General features: G+C 43.6%; 1 protein-coding gene and 1 pseudogene across 2 annotated transcripts in view; one reads left to right on the forward strand and one right to left on the reverse strand.

The window, feature by feature from the left end:
* VOPP1 (vesicular, overexpressed in cancer, prosurvival protein 1) overlaps positions 1 to 24,250 on the forward strand; it is a 168,798-nt gene that overhangs the window by 33,766 nt on the left and 110,782 nt on the right. The window lies entirely within an intron of this gene.
* LOC106503402 lies at positions 1,097 to 1,625 on the reverse strand (annotated as a pseudogene).

Here is a 24,250-nt window from a genome sequence, read left to right on the forward strand (position 1 = left end):
CTCTCCCCAGCGTGGTGTTTTCTGGTGACCTCCTTCATTCTGCTCGGCTGTTCTGGCCCCTTGACTCCAGCCCTGTGGTCCTCGGAGGCATGGGCTCTGGGAGCATCCTGGAAAGCAGCCAGTTTTGACATGGATGACCCAGGCACTGCTTCCCTGGTCTGAGGGGTCTGTCCCTGCAGTTACCCTGATGGAAGTGGGTGAAAATGAGAATTGTCCTGATTTGAGAGCACCATTTTTTTTCCTTCAGAAAGAATGGGAGTGGAGGCTTTTAAATATATAGGATTTTTTTTTTTTTTTAACGGAGGATTTCTTTTAGAACAATTCCGTACTCTCTCGTCAGGAAAGAAGCAAAGTGTTCTTCATATAGTTGATGTGTGTCTGTTTGGATTAAAGGAAGTAGGTAAAGCCTTGCATGCATAGGCAGATGCCCCCTCCTTTTGTTTATTGAGCGCAGAGCATTACCCAGTGCAGCCCTGCTACTCCCAGCCACCCTGGGGAGATTGTGAAGGTTGAACAGATTATTTCTTAAGGTGGGAAACATGAAAAGATCTCTAAGAACATGGATCTCTGGTTCTGTCCCAATTGAAAAATAATGTTTGAGGGTCACTGCCTTCCTTAGTTTCTGTCTGGTTGTGTCACAGATTGGAGGATTTTGGTAGAAATTAAGCCATATTACCAAGTCTATGTTCCATGAAGTATGGATCCCTGACCTGGGGGCTACTTGCCCTGAGGGAAGGGCAAATGGTAAAAGGACTTGAGCCCTTGCTAACCTTTCTGTCCCATGACTGTCTTAATAAATGGGCCTTTGCTTTAAGAGCCTGGGTATTTTTTTTCTTTTTCTCTTTTGCAGTGAAAACTTTTATTATATTTGGAATTAACCAGCTGGATTCAGTTTTCTGCTGCTGCTAAGTCGCTTCAGTCATGTCCGACTCTGTGCGACCTCACAGATGGCAGCCAGGCTCCCCCGTCCCTGGGATTCTCCAGGCAAGAACACTGGAGTGGGTTGCCATTTCCTTCTCCAATGCATGAAAGTGAAAAGTGAAAGTGAAGTTGCTCAGTCGTGTCTGTCTCTTAGCGACCCCATGGACTGCAAACTACCAGGCTCCTCCGCCCGTGGGATTTTCCAGGCAAGAGTACTGGAGTGGGATGCCATTGCCTTCTCAGTTTAGATAATCCTAATTTTGTTGGCAACATCCGAAGCATCATAGTCAAGAGCCACTCGAACATATGCCTTCTCCTCTCCATCAGGCCTGATCATAGTTTTCACTTTGGCCATGTCAGTGTCACAGAGCTTCTTCACAGCCTGATTAATTTGGTGCCTAGACATCCACAGTGGATACCAGTGTTGCTGTCTTCTGTTTTCTTCATGGCTGACTCAGTGCTGAGCAGGAATTTGATGATGGCATAGTGGTCAAGCTTGTTTCTCCTAGGGGCGCTCCTCTGAGGATGTTTGGGCTGCCTCCTGAGCCACAGTGTTTCAGGGTGCCGGAAGGTAGGTAACATCTGGATCTGTTTTTGTGTGTGTGGCTGTGGATGCCTTTCAACACTTTCTTGGCCGTCAAAGCCTTTGCTTCAGCTTTGGCTTTAGGAGGGGCATGGGTTTCTGTTGTCACCTTTGGCACCATCTTTGTGAAAAGGAACCTGGATATTTTTAATGCTTGGGAATGGCTTATGGTGAACTAGTCTTATCTCCTCGCCTATCTCCAGCTGAGCTATTTCAAATCATAAAAGATGACCCTGTGAAAGTGCTGAAATCAATATGCCAGCAAATTTGGAAAACTCAACAGTGGCCATGGGACTGGAAAAGGTCAGTTTTCATTGCAATCGCAAACAAAGGCAATGCCAAGGAATGCTCAAACTACCACACAATTGCACTCATCTCACACGCTAGCAAAGTAATACTCAAAATTCTCCAAGCTAGGCTTCAACAGTACGTGAACCAAGAACTTCCAGATGTTCAAACCGGATTTAGAAAAGGCAGAGGAACCAGAGATCAAATTGCCAACATCTGTTGGATCATAGTGAAAGGTTGCTGCTGTGAGCCATGTGCTGCACCAGGATTTGTGACCTCCAGAGGAGAGGATTTTGATCCAGGGCCAGAGACCAGGCTTGACTAATGGAGCTTTTTATGTAACAGAACTTTATTAAAGTATGAGAGAGATAGAGAAAACTTCTGACATAGACACCAGAAGAAAGCAGAAAGAATGCCCCGTTGATAGTTTTGAGCAAGGTGTTTTATGTCTGTTAGCAAGCTTATTAATCAGATAAGACAGACTTCAAGGCTGAGGGAGTTTCACCAGGCCCCTCTCCCACAATGTGCATTTTTGAGATAGGATGGCATGAGGTGTGTCATCCCTCGGTCATAAAGCAACTGTAATGAATACTGGTTTGTTGAGCCATTATCAACCCAAGGTTTGAGAAAAGAAAATAATCTTAGGGGGAACCATTTTGAAGAAAGGCAGATTCCAAAGCAAATACATTGTTTCATTAACATAGCTTAAGAAAAATATTTCCTTAAGGAAAACACATTGGTTAGTTCAAGTCAGAATCAGGTGTCCTCAACACAGAATTAAAAGAAGACTCTTCTAATTTTGTGTAGAGAAGGAAAAGTCTGCCATTGCAGTCTATTTCCTCCTGCAGCATGGGGACCTTTGCCCTTTCTACCTGTTACCCTCTCAATAGAAAAAGCACGAGAGTTCCAGAAAAACATCTATTTCTGCTTCATTGACTACAGTAAAGCCTTTGACTGTGTGGAAAATACTTGAAGAGATGGGAATACCAGACCACCTGACCTGCCTCCTGAGAAATCTGTATGCAGGTCAAGAAGCAACAGTTAGAACTGGACATGGAACAATGGACTGGTTCCAAAGTGGGAAAGCAGTATGTCAAGGCTGTATATTGTCACCCTGTTTATTTAACTTATATGCAGAGTACATCAAGAGAAACGCTGGACTGGAAGAAACACAAGCTGGAATCAAGATTGCCAAGAGAAATATCAATAGCCTCAGACCTGCAGATGACACCACCTGTATGGTGAAGATGAAGAGGAGCTAAAGAGCCTCTTGGTGAAAGTGAAAGAGGAGAGTGACAAAGCTGGCTAAAGCCCAACATTCAAAAAACAAAGATCATGGCATCTGGTCCCATCACTTCATGGCAAATAGATGGGGAAACAGTGGAAACAGAGAGAGACTTTATTTTCTTGGGCTCCCAAATCACTGCAGATGGTGACTGCAGCCATGAAATTAAAAGGCACTTGCTTCTTGGGAAAAAAAAGCTATGACAAACCTAGACAGCATATTAAAAAGCAGAGACATTACTTTGCCGACAAAGGTCCATCTAGTCAAAGCTATGGTTTTTCCAGTAATCATGTATGGATGTGAGAGTTGGGTATAAAGAAAGCTGAACAATGAAGAATTGATGCTTTTGAACTGTGGTGTTGGAGAAACCTCTTGAGAGTCCCTTAGACTGCAAGGAGAGCCAACCAGTCCATCCGAAAGGAAATTAGTCCTGAATATTCATTGGAAGGACTGATGCTGAAGCTGAAGCTCCAATACTTGGGCCACCTGATGCGAAGAACTGACTTATTGGAAAAGACCCTGATGCTGGGAAAGATTAAAGGTAGGAGGAGAAGGGGACGACAGAGGATGAGATGGTTGGATGGCATCACCGACTTGATGGACATGAGTTTGAGCAAGCTCCGGGAGCTGGTGATGGACAGGGAGGCCTGGTGTGCTGCAGTCCATGAATCTGAAAGAGTTGGACACGACTGAGGAACTGAACTGAATTGAGCCCTATCTCTTTTATCAAGCCTTTAGGTAATTTAAGGTCCATTTGGAGCACCTGGTCTCTGACTGCCTGACCTATCCTTTGTGTGCTGGCAAACCTCTTAGATGTGCTTTCTTTTTGTCAGAACCCATGGAACCCACTTCCAGTTCCTACAAGGCCCCATATCTCCAGGTGGCCAGTCCCATTCTTGCCACTCCAGGCTCATCCAAGACATAAATGGTGATGAAACAAGATGCCACCATCTCCCTCCTAAGATTGTAGACTTTGTTGATTATTGTGAGATGCTGGTTTTTCATTATATTGTAGTACCTATTTCAGAACCCATAATATTTGCCAGCTTTTCCCTCATATTTTGTTTGCTCCCAGCTTCACCTGGTTCTAAGTAATGGGAAGGAAGGTGGTGATCCAGAACAGTCTCATCACAAGACATACAAGTCAGTGGCGGCAGGAGGAGGGAGAGAGTAGGTACCACTCAAGGCCTAGTTAATTGTTGATAGGCCTTTGGGTTTTTTCACAAAAGGCTGAAAAATCTTGCTTTTTCTGTAAAGTTTCCTTGTCATAAAACTACTGTGGGCCAAACAAAACACATACATGGGTGCTAGTTGAAGATAACTGTTCTCAACTCAGCTTCCAGTAAGGACTTGAATGATCGGTATACTTAGTTCCAGGTGTTTAGAAGTCACTAAGGGAATTTTCCTGCTGTTTCTCAAGTTTACATGGTTTTGTAACTCCCAAGAAGCTGGCAGGATATATCAGGATGCAGAGACTTAAGTTTAAATTATTGATCCCTGCATTTAAATGTCGCAGAAGATAAGGACTTCACTATAAAATTAGCGAAAATGTCCTGCCTCAGTTCTCCATGTAGCATCACAGTTAGACAGAACCTCAGAGGCACCTGGGCACCCCTCTCCTCTTCTTGCCTTGAGGGGAAGGGGATGACCATGGTCCCTTGGAATCTATTTGTGAAATCCCTGGAGTCTCTTTGTCTTCCTCCCTAGCATCAGAGCTGGGGCACGGTTTGACCTGGATGTTAATAGGCATTAACTGAGAGGATTGAAATGATACCCAATGCACCAATATCCAGCTCTGCTTCCTAGAGCTGTGACCTGGGGCTGCTGAATCTGGGTCAGAGGAATTAAGAATTGTCCAGCCTTCTACCACACTGGGCACTTGGCACAATGTGGGTCAGAGCTGGCTCTCCACTTCCTTCTGTGTGCATGTGTGGATTCACTCATCTGCACCCCAAGACCTGCCCATCAGCCATGTCCCAGAAGCTTCCTCTCCACCTCTTAACAGAGGCCAGAATCCTCAGGGCTAGGCTGAGGGCTGGTCACCCCACTGCAGCACTTCCCCACCCCTGCTGCCTCTGCTCCTTGTGTTTGAAAGCCAGGAGCCTTAATTCAGGTTTTGTTGTCATTGTGGTTGTTTATTTGTTTTGGCACAGTATATTTCTATGTTTTTAATCAGTCTTTAGAAAAATTTTAGATTTACAGAAAAGTTGTAAAGCTGAAATAATATTGCTGTATACTGCTTACCCATTTTCCACTGATTTAACATCTGATATTGCCTCACTATATTTGCTGAAGAAAAACAAGCCTACATTGATAATGTTACTATTAATTAATTAATGTCTGATATTACCTCACTATATTTGCTAAAGGAGAGCAAACCTACATCGATAATGTTGGTATTAATTAAACTTACGGCTTTATGTGAATTTCACTAGTTTTCCTGCTGGGTCTTCTCCTGTTCCAGGACTCCATGTTGAATTTAGGCTTCAGTGTTCGGTGTTGCCCCGTTTCCTGCCTGCCTTTCCCTTTTCTTTACGCGTTCTGTTTGTATAACCATTCTCAACCTGGTGAATTCCCCAGGAGAGATTATGTGCTCATTTGCAGGCTAATTTTGAAATACAAGAGCTTTCATCCCTACCCCGTGATAGAGCTGTCAGCTTGGAAGGTGTACAGCTAGCACAGATGTGGGTGGGGGCTTCTCAGCACCTCTGAAGCAGCGCAGGAGCAGGTGCTGCTCGGGCACAGCTCTGCGACCCCGCACTCTGTCGGTGCATAACCAGCGTGGCCCATGAGCTGGGACTCCAGCTGCAGTCACGTCTGCTTTCTTTTCCCAGTCACACCAAGGTGTCATCATACCTGTGTTTATCTCTAGGTGAAGTCAGCTGTGCCCATCCAGCCAGCAAGTGGGAGCGGGAAAAGACACCCTGTGGCCCGAGCTAAGGAGCACTGGCTGTGTTGAGGCTGGGGGACACGGGAGAGGCCGTGGCCAGGCATGGACGGGCAGGCTTCACCACCAGAGCACCAGGTTCCTCACCTGGTCTTGGCTGGTACCTTCTTTGGGAGAAGCCATGTTCACAGCTGACTGTAAATGACCTTTGCTGTATGTAGCGGGTTCATTTTTATTATTTTTTGTTTTTAAGGAACTAATATGCATATCAGTGGAAAAGTTCAGTAGTACCAGAGTTTAAAACTAATTACAGCCCCCTCATGCTTCTGCCATTGCTGTCTGAAGGGCCATGAGCTTCAACTTTTTAAGCTGGTTCTTTAAATATTTGCTTCCAAAGTTAAAAATAATGTGCATATACTTCTAGCTCTAGACTCTAGACTCCTAGCAGTGTTGGACATTAATTTTCAGGCTCTTTCTCCCTTGGCATCTCAGTATATTTGGTTATAGCAGTAGACATATGGTGTACTAATATTTTGCATCTTACTGTACAGCTTTTTTGTTTTTCCTTGAGTTCAAAACAGCCTCATGTTTTCATTAACTTAGTTTATCTAGAATGTATGGTTGTGCTCCCAAGGTCTCCACCAGCTCTGTAGAAATCCTCAACAGCGTCTTTTAGAGGGTAGCATCAAATGACTTTTGTCAGTTCCAGTTGCCCTCTAGGGAGATCCTCCCTGGAACTCTGAATTCTCTTTCATGCCAACCACACTGTGTCCTCCTTGGGAAGAACATGCCAATATGAGAAAGATAATTGTTTTCTAAATTGTTTTCCATTGGATGGATCCTGGGGTGTTATGGATAATATTGTTTCTCTCTCCCTTGGCTTTGAAAGGTTGTTGCTGAACAAAAAGAGGCCGGGATTCTTGGCCTCCGGAGGAGAAGAATTCAATCCAGGGCCAGAGACGAGGCTTGATCACTCAGAGCTTTTGTGTAATAGAGTTTTATTAAAGTATAAAGGAGATAGAGAAAGCTTCTGACATAGGCATCAGAAGAGGGCAGAAAGAGTACCCCCCTGCTAGTCTTTAGCTGGATGTTATATAGTCACTAGCAGTTTGTTCGGAGAAGGCGATGGCACCCCAGTCCAGTACTCTTGCCTGGAAAATCTCATGGACGGAGGAGCCTAGTAGGCTGCAGTCCATGGGGTCGCGAAGAGTCTGACACAACTGAGCGTCTTCACTTTCACTTTTCACTTTCATGCATTGGAGGAGGAAATGGCAACCCACTCCAGTGTTCTTGCCTAGAGAATCCCAGGGATGGTGGAGCCTGGTGGGCTGCCATCTATGGGGTCGCACAGACTCAGACACGACTGAAGTGACTTAGCAGCAGCAGCAGCAGTTTGTGAATGAAAGAAAGGAATGTCTTAAAACTCAGAATGGCACCAGGCCCCTCACTCATAAGATGCATTTTGGGATAATCTTGGCACCGGATGATTCAGCTCAGGCCGTAAAATGATTAACTTGAATCTTATATAAGGGCAGATTACCATACAAATAGTTCATTTACATAGATTACGGGAACAATGTTTGAGTATAACATTACTGGTTTCTCAAGTAGGTTCTGAGCCATTAGGCGTCACCGACTTGAAGACAGAGTCTGGGGTAAATGCATAGTACATTAACATAGCTTAAGACAAATATTTCCATAAGAAAAATGCATTAGTTAACTCAAGGTTTGAGAATAGTTAACTTCAGGTGAAACCAGGTGTCATTATGGCAACACAGTATTTTAAGAGAAACCTCCTTTTAAGTTTGTATAGACAAGAACAAAAAATATTACTAGTTTGTTTCTTCCTGCCGCTTAAGAGAGATAATAATGTCTGACACTTGCAGGCTATTTCCTCTGCTTGGAGACCCCTGGCCTTCCTGCCTGTTACCCTCTCAGCTTCTGGAAGCTGGGGGGCCTATCTCCTTCCGCACCTGCCGCACTGCCGCAAACGACCAACACTGTGTTATTTTGTGTATGTATTTCACTCCAGTTTCATCATATTTTCATCTTCCTGTTCCCCTTTTACTCAGCTGTCATTTTTAAAATATGTATCTTAGAAATGAACATAAATGAATACATGCTTGTTTTTCTTATATTTTTAAAGAACTTTTATTGAGATATAATTCACGTATCATACACTTTGCTTGCTTAAATATATAATTTAATATATTCTAGTATATTCACAGGGTTGTACAACCATCATTGTGATCTAATTTTAGAATATTTTTTGCCTGCTGAAAAAACCCCCATAACTCATTAACAGTCACTCCCCATTTATTTTTTGCCTCCTGAAAAAAACCCCATAACTCATTAACAGTCAGTCACTCCCCATTCTGCCCTGAGCAACTGCTAATCTACTTTCTGTCTCTCTAAATTTGCTCATTATGGACATGTTATATAAATGGAGTCATGCAGTATGTGGTCTACCGTGACTGGCTTTTTCCCTGTTATAGCATGTATTAGTACTTCTTTCCTTTTTTATCAGGCTTCCCTGGTGCCCAGGAATAGATCAGAGTATTTATTCAACAGTTGATGTGTTTCTGATCTGCTTCTACTTTTTTGCCATTATAAATAATGCTGTTGTGAATATTTGTATACAAGTTTTTTTTATGTGGGTGTATGTTTTAATCTTTGCTAGGTATATACCTGGGAATGAAACTGCTGAGTAAATCAGCCAGTCTTTTTCAAAGTCTGAGAATGGCTGCACCATTTTATATTCTCAGAAGCAAATCCTTGTAATTGTGTCTTTTTTTTTTTTTAATAGTAGTTATCCTAGTGAGTGTGAAGTGGTGTCTCATTGTGATTTTCACTTGCATTTCCTTAATGACTAATGATGTTGAGCATCTTTTTATGTGCTTATTGGCCATCTGTATATCTTCTTTGGAAAAATATCTGTTCAAGTAGTTGCCCATTTAAAGAATAGTTTTATTGAGTTATGATCGACATACATGCAGTTCACCCATTTAAAGTGGACAAGTCAGTGGTTTTAAACATTCAGAGTTGTGCAAGTATTGCCACAGTAAGTCTGAGAACTTAGACAGGTTCTCATCACCCCAAAAAGAAACCCTGTAGCCATTAACAGTTATTCCTTTGCCCATTTTTAATGAGTTGTCTTTTTGTTGTCGCGTTCTAAGACTTCTTTATACAAGTTGCTTATCAACTGTCGACTGGCAAATATTTTCTCCCATTCTGTGAGTTGTGTTTTTATTTTTTTGATGGTGTTGTTTTCAGCAAAACAGTTTACAGTTTTGATGTGGTCCAGTTTATTTTACTTTTTTCTTTCGATACATTTATTTTTGGTGTCTTTGCCTTGTGTTTTTAACTGGTGTTTACTTCTGTAGTCTCAGATTTTTTTGAGATCAAAGTCATTCATAAAAATAAATAAGAAAGTTGTGTGGCAATGGCATAAACTTTGTCCACATGCATCTCAGCAGGGAAATCAGTAATGAGTTTTTAATGTTGAAGCCTCAGTAGAGTCAGGGATCTTTCCAGTGTCTGGAGGGATCAGTTGCCTTCAGCTAGGCTTCCGTAAATCTTTCTTTCAACCCCTCTCTCAGGTTGGTGTGGGGCTGGGTAGCAGTAGAAACTGGAGGAAACTTGATGAACCTCTGACACAGTATCCAGGACTGTCCCCTTCACTCCTGCCGGGGTTGGGGGGCGGGCGGTCTGAAGAGCACAGCCTGGGATCCTCCTGCAGACAGCTCTGAACCACTTACAAGGATGGAAGGGAAGTTCATTTATTTTATGAGCTCAGAAGAAATGGGTTGGCTGCCGGGTATTAGCCACATGTGCACCATTATTTCTTTGAGAAAACAGGCCCTAGATTCTAAATCATCAGTTCAGAAATAGACTTTTGAAAAGTGCTCTGTTTCTAAGTTGGTTCCACCTGTGCTCGTTCGTCAGTGTTCTTTTCCGTAGCCGTTCCACCCGTGGGGGCTGTGTGTGTGCAGTTTTATGTCCATTTTTTTGTCTGCCTATGAGCATTACTATCCTAAGATCCTGGCTGTAAGGCAGCATGCCCGGGGTGGCCATCCCCCTTCAGACCCCACAGCCTGTCAAGAGAGAATGTGAGCTAGACCAGAGGCTGGTCTGAGTAACTGTAACCCTTTCTCATGAAGTGCTGATTATCCAAGTGTGAATTAGAGCCCTTTTTTTCTCTTCCTTCCAAACTCACATTTGGTTGTTTCATGGCTCATTAGTTTTGTTTTAAGGATGGGCAGGGAAACATGAATAGGGAGAAACTGGAGCTTTTTAAAAAGTGGTGGATATCAACTGAAATGCGTTGTTAATTTATCTAGGGATTTTATCTATGTTGATCTTGTTCCATGTTTTCATAGAGAATTGATATGATGGTTTTTTAAAATAAAATGAATGCATACATATGGTTAAAAAGGAGTGTGAAACTGAACATGATGGCCTCTCCCTATTACCTTCCCAACTCTAGACTCTCTGCAGAGGTAGCTACTGTTAAATTTATTTTGCTTCCCTCTGAATTTTTAAGTATTTATATATTAGATACTTTGTTAAAAGTGCACAGATGGTGTCATATTGTACACAGTTTTGTGCATCTTATTTCTTCTTTTTTCATAAGAGGTATTTGTTGAAACTCTTTCCATGTTGGCATGCACAGACCTGCACCCCCCTTGGAACTGCAGAATATTCCTTTATATGAATGGTTGTGTCTCTTAATCTGCTCTCTTGATACACATTTAGGTAGTTTCTTGCTTTTTGCTAATACAGTGCCCCATGAAACTCTTGGGCAAGTGTCTCTTTTGCAAGTTTGCATTAATGGATTATTATATTTTCCCTTAAACTATAAAAGGTCCTGGTTTCCAGTGATTCTTAACTGGGCCATGGAATCATGAGGCTTTGGGTTGTAGACTGATTTGTTGTATATGGTTTGGGTGCAGTCTGATAGGAGAGACTAGAATTCAGATTTTATTTTTGAGAAGATACTTGAGCATTAAGTTAAAAAAGGAGCCAAGCATTATTGTCTGTTTTGGAGTGCTCAAACATTTATGCTTACATTTTGCATCTTTGTAATGCTTTGGAGGCTGAAGGACCTTGATTAACTTTGCCTGGATTTGGAGATGGACTGGAGGGAGTAGTCTGGTTAGAGAACACAGTCCCAAGCAGGGGAATAGGGGCAGAACCGGTGAACTGCACCCACTCATTCTGGTCTATAGGAAAAGACCACTCAGTGTTTCCTGTTCTAGAAGTACTTTTTCAGTGAGATGGAGACATGGTCCGTGGAGTGGATCAACAGTAAAAGTTCTCACAATGTCAGCTGGTGAAGACAGATGTCTTAAAGTGCAAAGTCTGGATGTATGGGAGTGTGGCAGAGGGCAGCTTGGCATGACTGAGCTGGACAGGGGTTGGGCATTTGGTTCTGACTGTGCAAACCTCTCTGCTCAGACCTAGAGTTTCCCAAGCAGAGCTGTTGACCTCCTTGTTGGCTTGTGGAGAAGAGCTAGCAGGACAAACAAAAGATGTGGGCAGCTAATGACTTCAATCCATCTGGCCACTGCCATCCCCACCTGGCATGACAATCAGGACTTACTAGTACTTACTAAGTGGGTTTTGGGAGAATTAACTTTTGTGGGTAGTTTGGGAGTTGAATTTCCATTAAATGCTTTGGAGTAGTTGGAGTGGGAAGACCGGGGAGATACAGGAAGGTGATTGTTTCTTGATGGCCAGTGAAAGGGCGGCAGACCCAAATTCATGCTTTCGCACACGTTATCTCATAGAATCTTTATAATATCCTCAGTGAGGTGTTTGCCATTATCTACCTTTAACAGATGAGGGTATGAGTGGAGTCAGAGTTTTACTGATGGTTGATCTGTAATTGGTTTCATTTCTGTGAGCTATAGATGGAAGGTAACTGTAGGCCTTCCACTGACTGCACTTTTTCGCTGTGTCTTTCCTGCCATCCAATGTGATGTTGAACTGAACACTCATTAGAGTGGTCATGGGGCTGATGGTTGAGTTTGCTGAAGGCTTGCCCAAAGTTTGGCTTTCTGTTCTCAGAAGAGTATTGTTGGGGTGTTGTACATTATCCTCCCAAAAACTTGAATGTGAAGCTACTTGTCTGACTTATATGCTTCTGCTTGCTCGAAGAATGATGGTGTGATCAATTCTTCCTGCTGGGTTTGGTTCATGTCTATTTTCTCAGAGTGAAAGCATGCTCAGAAATGTTGTGTGAGCTGCCTCACCTGAGAGATACTTGAGTGAGTTTCGTGGCTGTCTTTCATGGCTTTGCTGAGCACTTCGGGTGCTCAGGGCACACAGACTGAGCGTGGGAAAGCAACCTTTTTCCCTGTAAGTCCAGCTGGCTCCAGAAGAGGTCCTGACAGACAGTCCTTTCCAGTTAGGGAATTAGACAGGGTTAGGTTGAAAGGTCTTTGACTCACCATTGACATTCAGCCTCCTGTCAGAAAATGGCCAGACTCTTCCCTCCACATGCTTCTGTTGACTTGAAGTTTCTATTAAACCCTCCAAACTTCTTAGGCACAACTTTAAAATCCAATTCTTCCGCCAGTTCTCTTGCCTCCTTCCCTAGTTCTGCCACAGGAGCTATGTTTCACAGATTACATATTCTGGTCTGTTCACTTTTTGTGACGGTTCTGCCTAGTTAGAGTGCATTTTCCATCTGACGGGGAGCGGCGTGACGTGCCTTTATTGATCCAGGGAAAGCATGCCTTTCCTACTGCTGACGTCCAGTCATCAGAACTGCTGCCCTGTCATTGCTCCCCCCAGTGCCCCAGCCAGTGTCCTCCACTAACAGTGTTCTGCTCTCACATCAGTCTTGCTCTTTAGTCCTGCACACATCATCTGCTTCCCATCACTCAAAGGTGCCCTGGGATCTCGTCCCACCTTTCTCCCTCAGCAGCCCCCACAGCATGGTGTGTGTTCAGGTTCCTGTCCTCACTGTGATGAATCTTAATTGGAAAGTGAGCAGGGCTGGGGACTAAACTGCGGTGTGTTTAGTCAAATCAAGTTGAAACTTTAGAGCAGGCAGAGGAGGATATGTATACATTTCCACAAAAGCATTTCCTGAACCCCTGCACTGGGCCAGACACTGGACATAACAGGGCAGATATGGCAGGGCCTGTAAACTTTAGAGGCTCCTGGTCTGTGGGAGGAGAAACCCCAGCAGTGGGTGCACAGGAGTATGGAAGAGTGGAACCCCCAGGGAAAGAATATGGGCCCTTGGAGACAGCATCATACCAGCTGCCAGGTGGGCACCACATGCTCCCTGACATACTGAGGATGGTCCCTTCCTGATCACATCATGAGACAGCCCCCACCACACTGAGTATCCCTCCAGGCTCAGCAATCTACCCATTGATAAATTTTTAGGAATCAGTTCAGTTCAGTTCACTCACTTAGTCGTGTCTGACTCTTTGAGACCCCATGGACTGCAGCACACCAGGCTTCCCTGTCCATCACCAACACCCGGAGCTTGCTCAAACTCATGACCATCGAGTCGGTGATGCCATCCAACCATCTCATCCTCTGTCGTCCCCTTCTCCTCCTACCTTTAATCTTTCCCAGCATCAGGGTCTTTTCTAATAAGTCAGTTCTTCGCATCAGGTAGCCAATGTATTGGAGTTTCAGCTTCAGCATCAGTCCTTCCAATGAACATTCAGGACTGATTTCCTTTAGGATTGACTGCTTGGATCTCCTTGCAGTCCGAGTCTCTCAAGAGTCTTCTCCAAGAGTCCTCTCAGCTTTCTTTATAGTCCAACTCTCACATCCATACATGACTACTGGGAAAACCATAGGTTTGACTAGATGGAACTTGGTTGGCAAAGTACTGTCTCTGGTTTTTAATATGCTGTCTAGGATTCTCATAGCTTTTCTTCCAAGGGGCAAATGTCTGTTAATTTCTTGGCTGCAGTCACTATCTGCAGTGATTTTGGAGCCCAAGAAAATAAAATCTGTCACTGTTTCCACTGTTTCCCCATCTATTTCCCATGAAGTGATGGAACTGGATACCATGATCTTAGTTTTTTGAATGTTGAGTTTTAAGCCAACTTTTTCACTCTCCTCTTTCACCTTCATCAAGAGGCTCTTTAGTTCTTCTTCACTTTCTGCCATAAGGGTGGTATCATCTGCATATCTGGGGTTATTGATATTTCTCCCAGCAATCTTGATTCCAGCTAGAGCTTCATTCAGCTTGGCATTTTGCATGATGTACTCTTCATATAAGTTAATAAGCAGGGTGACAATATACAGCCTTGACGTACTCGTTTCCTGATTTGAAACCCTTCTATGTTCCATGTACAGTTGTAACTGTTGCTTCTTGACATGCATAAAGATTTTTCAGGAGGCAGGTCAGGTGGTCTGGTATTCCCATCTCTTTCAGAATTTTCCACAATTTGTCGTGTTCCACATAATCAAAGGCTTTGGCATAGTCAATAAAGCAGAAGTAGACGTTTTTCTGGAACTCCCTTGCTTTCTCGATGACCCAGTGGATGTTGGCAATTTGATCTCTGGTTCTTCTGCCTTTTCTAAAACCAGCTTGAACATGTGGAAGTTCACGATTCATGTACTGTTGAAGCTGCCTTGGAGAATTTTGAGCATTACTTTGCTAGCATGTGAGATGAGTACAATTGTGTGGTAGTCCATACAGATGTCTGCACCACACATTTTAAGGAATAAAGCAAAGTCACTCAGTTGTGTCCAACTCTTTGTTACCCCATGGACTGTAGCCTACAAGATTTCTCCATCCGTGGGATTCTCCAGGCAAGAATACTGGAGTGGGTTGCCATTTCCTTCTCCATAGGAATAAGATAGTGTAATGTAAGAATAAGATAATGTAAGATAAGAAAATTTTAGGAATAAGATAATGTAAATGAAATTTCTGGTACTAATGATTTTAGAAAAATTTAGAGCCCCAAAGATCTAGCATCTCATTTTCTGAAAATTCAGGAAATTTTCATCTAAGCAACAAAGTTCAGTTCAGTCTCTCAGTCATGTCCGACTCTTTGCGACCCCATGAATCGCAGCACGCCAGGCCTCCCTGTCCAGCACCATCTCCCGGAGTTCACTCAGACTCACGTCCATCGAGTCAGTGATGCCATCCAGCCATCTCATCCTCTATCGTCCCCTTCTCCTCCTGCCCCCAATCCCTTCCAGCATCAGAGTCTTTTCCAATGAGTCAACTCTTCCCATGAGGTGGCCAAAGTACTGGAGTTTCAGCTTTAGCATCATTCCTTCCAAAGAAATCCCAGAGCTGATCTCCTTCAGAATGGACTGGTTGGATCTCCTTGCAGTCCAAGGGACTCTCAAGAGTCTTCTCCAACACCACAGTTCAAAAGCATCAATTCTTCGGTGCTCAGCCTTCTTCACAATCCAACTCTCACATCCATACATAACTACTGGAAAAACCTTGACTAGACAGACCTTAGTCGGCAAAGTAGTCTCTGCTTTTGAATATGCTATCTCAGTTGGTCATAACTTTCCTTCCAAGGAGTAAGCGTCTTTTAATTGCATGGCTGCAGTCACCATCTGCAGTGATTTTGGAGCCAAAAAAAATAAAATCTGACACTGTTTCCACTGTTTCCCCATCTATTTGCCGTGAAGTGCTGGAATCAGATGCCATGATCTTAGTTTTCTGAATATTGAGCTTTAAGCCAACTTTTTCACTCTCCTCTTTCACTTTCATCAAGAGGCTTTTTAGTTCTTCTTCACTTTCTGCCATAAGGGTGGTGTCATCTGCATATCTGAGGTTATTGATATTTCTCCTGACAATCTTGATTCCAGCTTGTGCTTCTTCCAGTCCAGCATTTCTCATGATGTACTCTGCATATAAGTTAAATAAGCAGGGTGACAATATACAGCCTTGACGTACTCCTTTTCCTATTTGGAACCAGTCTGTTGTTCCATGTCCAGTTCTAACTGTTGCTTCCTGACCTGCATATAGGTTTCTCAAGAGGCAGGTCAGATGGCCTGGTATTCCCATCTCTCTCAGAATTTTCCACAGTTTATTGTGATCCACAAGGCTTTGGCTTAGTCAATAAAGCAGAAATAGATGTTTTTCTGGAACTCTTGTGCTTTTTTGATGATCCAGCAGATGTTGGCAATTTGATCTCTGGTTCCTCTGCCTTTTCTAAAACTAGCTTGAACATCAGGAAGTTCACGGTTCACGTATTGCTGAAGCCTAGCTTGGAGAATTTTGAGCATTACTTTACTAGTGTGTGAGATGAGTGCAATTGTGTGGTAGTTTGAGCAGTCTTTGCCATTGCCTTTCTTTGGGATTGGAATGAAAACTGACCTTTTCCAGTCCTGTGGCCACTGAGTTTTCCAAATTTGCTGGCATATTGAGCGCAGCACTTTCACAGCATCTTCTTTCAGGATTTGAAATAGCTCAACTGGAATTCCATCACCTCCACTAGCTTTATTCATAGTGATACTTTCTAAGGCTCACTTGACTTCACATTCCAGGATGTCTGGCTCTACATGAGTGATCACACCATCGTGATTATCTGGATCATGAAGATTTTTTGTACAGTTTTTCTGTGTATTTTTGCCACCTCTTCTTAATATCTTCTGCTTCTGTTAGGTAGATACCATTTCTGTCCTTTATCGAGCCCATCTTTGCATGAAATGTTCCCTTGGTATCTCTAATTTTCTTGAAGAGGTCTCTAGTCTAGCCTGACCCCAGACTGTGGGCACTGCAGGGAAGAACATTCCAGGTGGAGATAAAGATCTAGACTTGCCTTCAGGAGCTTGTTGTCCAGAGGCAGGTAGAAGGCATGGAATGGAAAGTGGCCCTGGAGTAGCTGAGCCTGGAGGTCTGGCAGGTTGGGACATGTGGCCAGGCCAAGGTGAGACCCTCCCTGGTTGTCTGGAGTTTAATCTGTCATGAGGAATTTTCAGTGATTTAGAGGAAATCTGTGCAGGTCAGGCTCTTTAAGCCCCACTGCTTTCTCTTATTCATATAATGCAATCCTGTGTAGGAAAATATTATATTCCGAAGAAAGGGTTTTGTGACCTCCAGGGGAAAAAAAGAAAGAAAAAAAACATGCAGTGAGTGGGAAGTCACTGGAGATTTGCAAGCAAGGAGTTGGTGTGCTGCTCTCCATCCTTCTGAGTTGTCCTCTACAGAGCCTGGTGTAGCCCCCTGAGCCTTGTTTGGTCTTGTGAGAAAGGAGGGAGGCAGGCACAGCACCAGCTGTGCCCTCAGCCTGGCCTCCTTGGGTGGAGGAGCTCATGAAGGCTGTGGGGAATACAGGAGTGGCCTTGGTCCTGCCCAGCCTGGGGCCCTGCTCTTCTGTCCCCACTTGCCTCCCTTGTCTTCCTTATCCTCTGTACTGCTGGCAAGCTCCGACACGCTCTCTATTCAACTCCTGACACCTGACATGGCTTGCTGACCAGGTAGCTGGTGTGGTAATAAGAGGAAGAGCTGGCCTGTGTGGCTAGCATGCTCTCATGGGGGTGCTGTTGTTCCCAAAGAGGAGCCCCTGGAGCTGAAGGCAGTGGAGGCTCTCTGCTGGTATGCTACCATGAGGTTGTATCTGATACGGTGTCTAGATGCCAGGTATGGGTGGAAGAAGGTCCCCAGGTCAGTAGAGAACCCTCCACAGTATTGTATCCTGGCATTTGTCATGTTCAGGATGCCTGTAAGAGGGCTGCACTGGAGAAATGAGGGAGACCTTAGGTTAAAACTGGGGAAGCTGCAGAGAAATCGCAAAAGCAGAAACTCGGTTTTGGGAAATCCTGAAATTGGGTTCTGAGTGACAGAGAGAGACAGAGATGCAGAATGAGGCTATGGGCTGCTGCCCATAACAGCTTCCCAAACAGCTACCCCCAGGGGAGTAAGAATTGGTACACCCTGCAGGCAACTGTCTCAGGACCAGGCCCTTTGTCAAAACTGCAGAGCAGAAGATTATATGAGAAATGAAGCTGAGTCCACCAGTGGAATTTGTCATCTGCTTGTATTTGCTTTTTTACCACCATATGGTCTTCCTTTTCTCCCTTCATTCTCCATTCCCTTAAGAAACACACACACACACACACACACACACACACACACACAGAGCAATTTCCATCACAGATTTTAAAAAGCAAGACACAGTGAAAACTATTAGAAATGATAGCTGATGCAGCCATGAATTAAAAGACGCTTGCTCCTTAGAAGAAAAGCTATGACAAACCTAGACAGCATATTAAAAAGCAGAGACATTACATTACTTTGCTGACAAAGGTCCGTCTAGTCAAGGTTATGGTTTTTCCAGTAGTCATGTATGGTTGTGAGAGTTGGACTATAAAGAAAGCTGAGTGCTGAAGAATTGATGCTTTTGAACTGTGGTGTTGGAGAAGACTCTTGAGAGTCCCTTGGACTGCAAGGAGATCCAACCAGTCCATCCTAAAGGAAATCAGCCCTGAATATTCATTGGAAGAACTGATGCTGAAGCTGAAACTCCAATACTTTGGCCACCTGATGCGAAGAACTGACTTACTGGAAAAGACCCTGATGCTGGGAAAGATTAAAGGCAGGAAGAGAAGGGGATGACAGAGGATGAGATGGTTGGATGGCATCACTGATTCAATAGACATGAATTTGAGTAAGCCCTGGGAGTTGGTGATGGACAGGGAAGCCTGGCGTGCTGCAGTCCACGGGGTCTCAAAGAGTCAGACACTACTGAGCAACTGAACTGAACTGAGAGCTAGAAGATAGATCTATAAAGTTTGCTGATAGTCTTCCAGAAATGTGTTGCATTGGATGGAGAGCCATGGCTGTTTATAATACTTGAAGAACTGTTTTCCTTTTTAACTGAGTTCTGCTATCCTCCTCCCAATGGGTGTTTTGCTGCACCCCAGGCAATCCCAGCCCACATCCTCAGTTGGAGAAAAGGCAAGGATTCACCCAGAACGAACACTGAGAGGGTGATATCCCCATGAGATCATTAATTGCAGCCACCATCAGATGTGGGCAAGCAGGTCATTCAGACTACATGCTCTGGACTGTTTCAGGACATATTTCTTTTCATTCTTTAAGCTCATTTATTATGCAGCCTATGCATGCAAGGGCCAAGTGTGAGTCACACCCATGTATCCCCGCCATCCTGTCTAGGGGAGCAAGGATAGGAGCAGCAGTTAACATCAAGTACTCTGCTCATTGTAGCCACAGAGTAGAGTCTAGGGCATGCAGGCACAGGACTGAGATGGCACTGAGTAGTCAGTTCAGCAGAGTCCCCCCGATAGACTCAGATCTAGGAGAAACTTCAAGTTGAGACCTGAAGGAGAAGTGCCAGGCACTGTGGGGCTGATATGGAGACACACTGGTAAGTCGAAGCTGCAGGAAAGAACAAGACAGGACTTAAGCTATTAACCCAGGGTGAGGGGTAGGTCACAGTGCCTCTGAACATGAGGAGCCACCATATGTTCAGCTTTTAGACATATTTTAGTCAGATCTCAGCTTCTTTTCATCCCCTCTCCTTACAGTTAGAATCCAGACTTAGAGACATATATGTCATCATACCATCCAATACACTCTTCTTACAAAATATAAGTTAAATAGGAAGGTTTGTACACAGGTTAAGTTAGGAAATCCTTATCTACTCATTTTGGCATTTTTTGCTCTTACAGCTGCCAGTCTTACTAATCTAAGGCATTTGTCTTAACAAAAGTTAATAAGTAGATATTTTCTCCTTTGTCTGGTGGCTAAGTTTTGGGTCTGCTGGTAAAGACTTAGAACCAGTATCTGTTTTTGAATTTGAGGGGCCTGTGTGATGTGGTTGGAAACAACAGTTCTTTCTCCCATTCTCACTCACTTCCATTGTGGTCCTTAAAGGTACATTTCAGACCCTTGACCACCCCGTGCCCCCACTCTGATTGCAGAACTGCTCTGCTGGGCTTTTCACATTGCAGCTCGTGTGCTCCAAGCAGTGCTGCTCAAAGGGATGCCTTTCCTGGACTAGGCCTTTGGGAAAATCATCAAAATCCTGGACTTTTTTTAGAGCTTTTGTTGAAATTGGGCCCATAACCAAGGTTGATAATATTAGTTTATTGCCACCAAATAGCACTGATTTTCCATCTATTACCACTGCTTTCGCATCATTCTAATTAACTCTCCTAGCCATCAGTTTCTGAATGAATTATGTTTTGTGACATTTGGAAAATTTGTCACATAAATTTTGGCTGCAGTCCACGCACTCATTTCCTGTTGTTTTGTGCCATGAAGTTGCACCTCTGAGTGTTTTTAGTAGCTAAGAACTCTCTTCTATTGCCTTAAAAATTTGTACAAAGTGAGAATTGATAGTTAAGTTTTATTTGGGGCAAAATGAGGGCTGAAACCTGGAAGATAGTACTTCAGATAGCTCTGAGAAACTGTTCCAAAGAGGCTGAGGAAAAAGGTTAGGATATATGTGATTTTGAAGGGGGAATACATGCAATCCACCACTTATTTTCCCAGAAGTTTTCTACTAGCCTCCTGAAGCTTTGCTAATCGCAAGGAACAGTCATCAACATGAAGGATGTTACTGGTTTTCTAGATATGGGGAGATACAAGAATTGGGCTTATAAATTCCACTCCTGAAAATATTCAACTATCTGAAGACCTGTCCTGCCAGTTTTTGCCCCTTGAGCACAGAGTGCTTTACTTCTGCTCTCCACCCTGAACTCCGTTCAAGGAGTGTTGAAGGTCAGCAGCTGCAGTAGCACATGATTTAATCCTTGTAGAGGCAGATGTGTGTGTGTGTGTGTGTGTGTGTGTGTGTGTGTGTGTGTGTTTGCTCAGTTACTCAGTCATGTCTGACTCTTTATCACCCTATGGACTATAGCCTTCCAGGCCCCTCTGCCCATGGAATTTTTCAGGCAAGAATACTGGAGTGGGTTGCCATTTCCTCCTTCAGGAAATCTCAACCCAGGGATCAAACCCACATCTCCTGTGTTGGCTGGATTACCACTGAGCCACCACATGCCAATCTGTAGTAGATACTTCTAAGGGCAAGGGGGGATGGTTTTGTGGCTTGCCTCCAAGATGGGTTTTAGGTCCCTTTATGCTGCAGTTGTTCTTGGCAGGTCAGCCAATTTGAGCACCTTTGTTTTCATTTTGCTCTCAGAGATGTGGTAAGTGACAGCTACGATATCTGAAGAATAATTCCTAATAGCCTATAAAAGGAGATGGAGGTAGACTCTTCCATGTGGTTTCAGTTGTCATTTTCACTTTCTTCTAGACAGTGAAATCATGCCTAAAATAAATCTCATATGACTCCCTGTGAGAGCTGTGTCAGATGTTCCAAAGAATAAGATTGTGGATTATTGTGGCACAGGAAACTGCATCTTCTGTTCACTGCCAGGGAAGGAATAGACATAGAAACCAACTTACCTCTTGCAAAGCCAGCTTTCTGCTTACTTTTTGTGTTACCTTGGCCAAGTTAGTCTACCTCTATGAGACTTAGTTTACTCATTTGTACGTATATGAGCTGATTCCCAGGGTTGTTATGCTGTTGAATGAGATTTCATATGAAGAGCCCCTGGAGGATGATAGATTCTCCACCAATGGCAGCTGCTATGTTCACCTTACAATTGAACTGGAGTGAAAAGGTGCTCATTGTTAGGGAAATGCCAATTAAAACCACAGTGGGGTACCAGAACATCGGACGATTAGTGTGGAGAAACTGGAGCCTCATACACTGCTGGTTGGAATGTAATGTAGTACAGTAGTTTGGAAAACAGGTTCCTCAGAAAATTAGAAGTAGAGTTACCATATGACCCAGCAATTTCACTCCTAGGTACCTTCCCAAGAAATGAAGACACATGTTCACACAAAGACCTCCATGTAAGTGTTTGTAGCAGCCTTATTCATAGTAGCCCAAATTAGAAAAACAACCCAAATGAATGGATAAACAAAATATGGTATGTCCATTCAGTAGAATAATATTTAACACTAAAAAGGAGTGAACTACTGATAAATGCAACATTGATATATCCAGATATAAAGGACTAAAAGTCATATGATTTTTATTTAATTTAACCTTGTAGAGAAGGCAAAGCTATAATGATATAGAATTGGTCATTGTTGCCTGGGCTGCGGTGGGACTCTGTGCTTTCACTGCTGAGCACCCGGGTTCAATCCCTGGTTGGGAAACTATTGCACAAGAAGTACAGCACAGCTACAAAAAAGTAAAAAAGAAAAAAAAGAAAAAGAAAAAAAGGAAGAAAATGGGTGATATCTACAGTTATAATTTTGTGATTTGTAATGATAAATATATATTCAGTAATGATGTCTGTTGCTAGGTTAATGGAGCGACTTTTAGAAAGCCTCTAGGCAACCTAAGAATAGGGGCTGCTTCCAGGGAAACCAGCCATGTGATCAGAAGACTGGAACCTTCACTCCACCCCCAAATTTCCAGGGGAAGGGACAGGAGTGGGAAATTGAGTCCATTTACCAACAGCCAGTGATTTAATCCACTCCAAGATGGCAGAGTAAAAGGGCATGTGCTTATCTTTTCCTGTGAGAATACTAAACTTGCAACTAGTTGCTGAACAACGATCGATAGCAAAATGTTGGAACCCACCAAAAAACATACCCCACATCCAAGGACAAAGGAGCAGCTTCACCGCGATGGTAGGAGGGGCCCAACTGTGTTAAAATCAATCCTCATACCCGCCAGAGATGCTTGGAGGGCACAAACAAAACCTTCTGTGCTCTAGGACCCAGGAGACAAGAGCAGCAAGCCCACAAGGGACTGAGCCGCACTTGCCTGCGAGTGCTTTGAAACCTCTGCTGAAGTCCTGGATTGACAGTGGCTTGCTGAGTGACCAGGAGCACTGACAGCAGCAGTGCTGGGACACAGTGTGCTGGCATGAATGTTTTTGGAGGAGGTTGCCGTTAGCCCTACCATAGTTTGGGCTCAGGCCAAACTACAGAGAAGGAGCACAGCCCCACCCATCAGCAGAAAATTGGATTGAACACTTACTGAGCATGGCCCTGCCCATCAAAGCAAGACCGGATTTTCCCCATAGCCAGTCCCTCCCATCAAGAAGTTGCACAAGCCTCTTATCTTCATCCATCAGAGGGCAGACAGAAAGAAAACCACAATCGCAGAAAACTAACCAAAATTATCACATGGATCACAGCTTTGTGTAATTCAGTGAAACTATGAGCCATGCTGTGTAGGGCCTCCCAAGATGGATAGGTCATGGTGGAGAATTCTGCCAAAAATGTCCACTGGAGAAGGAAATCCAAACCACTTCAGCATTCTTGCCTTGAATACCCCATGAACAGTCTGAAAAGGCATAAAGATATGACACTGAAACATGAACCTCCCAGGATGGTAGATGTCCCGTATGCTACTGGAGAAGAGCAGAGAAATCAGCTACGGAAGCAGTGAAGAGGCTGAGCCAAAGCAGAAATGATGCCCAGTGATGGGTGTGTCTGTTGGTGAAAGTAAAGTCTGATGCTGTAAAGAAGAGTTTTGCCTAGGAACCTGGAATGTTAGGTCCATGAATCAAAGTAAATTAGAAGTGGTCAAACAGGAGATGGCAAGAGAGAACACTGACATTTTAGGAATCACTGAATGAAAATGGGGGGGTGGGCAAATGTAACTCAGATGACCATTATATCTACTACTGTGGGCAAGAATCCCTTAGTATAAATGGAGTAGCCCTCATACTCCTACAACAGTCCAAATGCAGTACTTGGGTATAATCTCAAAAATGACAGAATGATCTCACTTTGTTTCCAGGGCAAACCATTCAATATCAGAGTAATCCAAGTCTATGCCCCAACCACTAATGCTGAAGAAGCTGAAGTTGAATGGTTCTATGAAGACCCACAAGAACTTTTATAACTAACACCAAAAATATATATATATATATATTTCCTTTTCATTATAGGGGACTGGAATGCAAAAGTAAGAAGTCAAGAGATACATGGAATAACAGGCAAATTTGGCCTTGGAGTACAAAATGAAGCAGGGCAAAGGCTAAGAGTGTTTTGCTAAGGAAATCAACAGTCATGGCAAATACCCTCTTCCAACAACACAAGAGAGGACTCTACACTTGGACATCACCAGATGGCTCAGTATCAAAATCAGGTTGGTTATATTCTTTGCAGCAAAAGATGGAGAAGCTCTATACAGTCAGCAGGCAAGACTGGGAGCTGCCCGTGGCTCAGATCATGAACTCCTTATTGCCAAATTCAGACTTAAATTGAAGAATTAGGGAAAATCACTAGGCCATTCAGGTATGACCAAAATCAAATCATTTGTGATTATACAGTGACAAATAA

This window comes from Capra hircus, chromosome 22 (genome assembly GCF_001704415.2).
Source record: "Capra hircus breed San Clemente chromosome 22, ASM170441v1, whole genome shotgun sequence".
Classification (NCBI taxonomy): Eukaryota; Metazoa; Chordata; class Mammalia; order Artiodactyla; family Bovidae; genus Capra; species Capra hircus.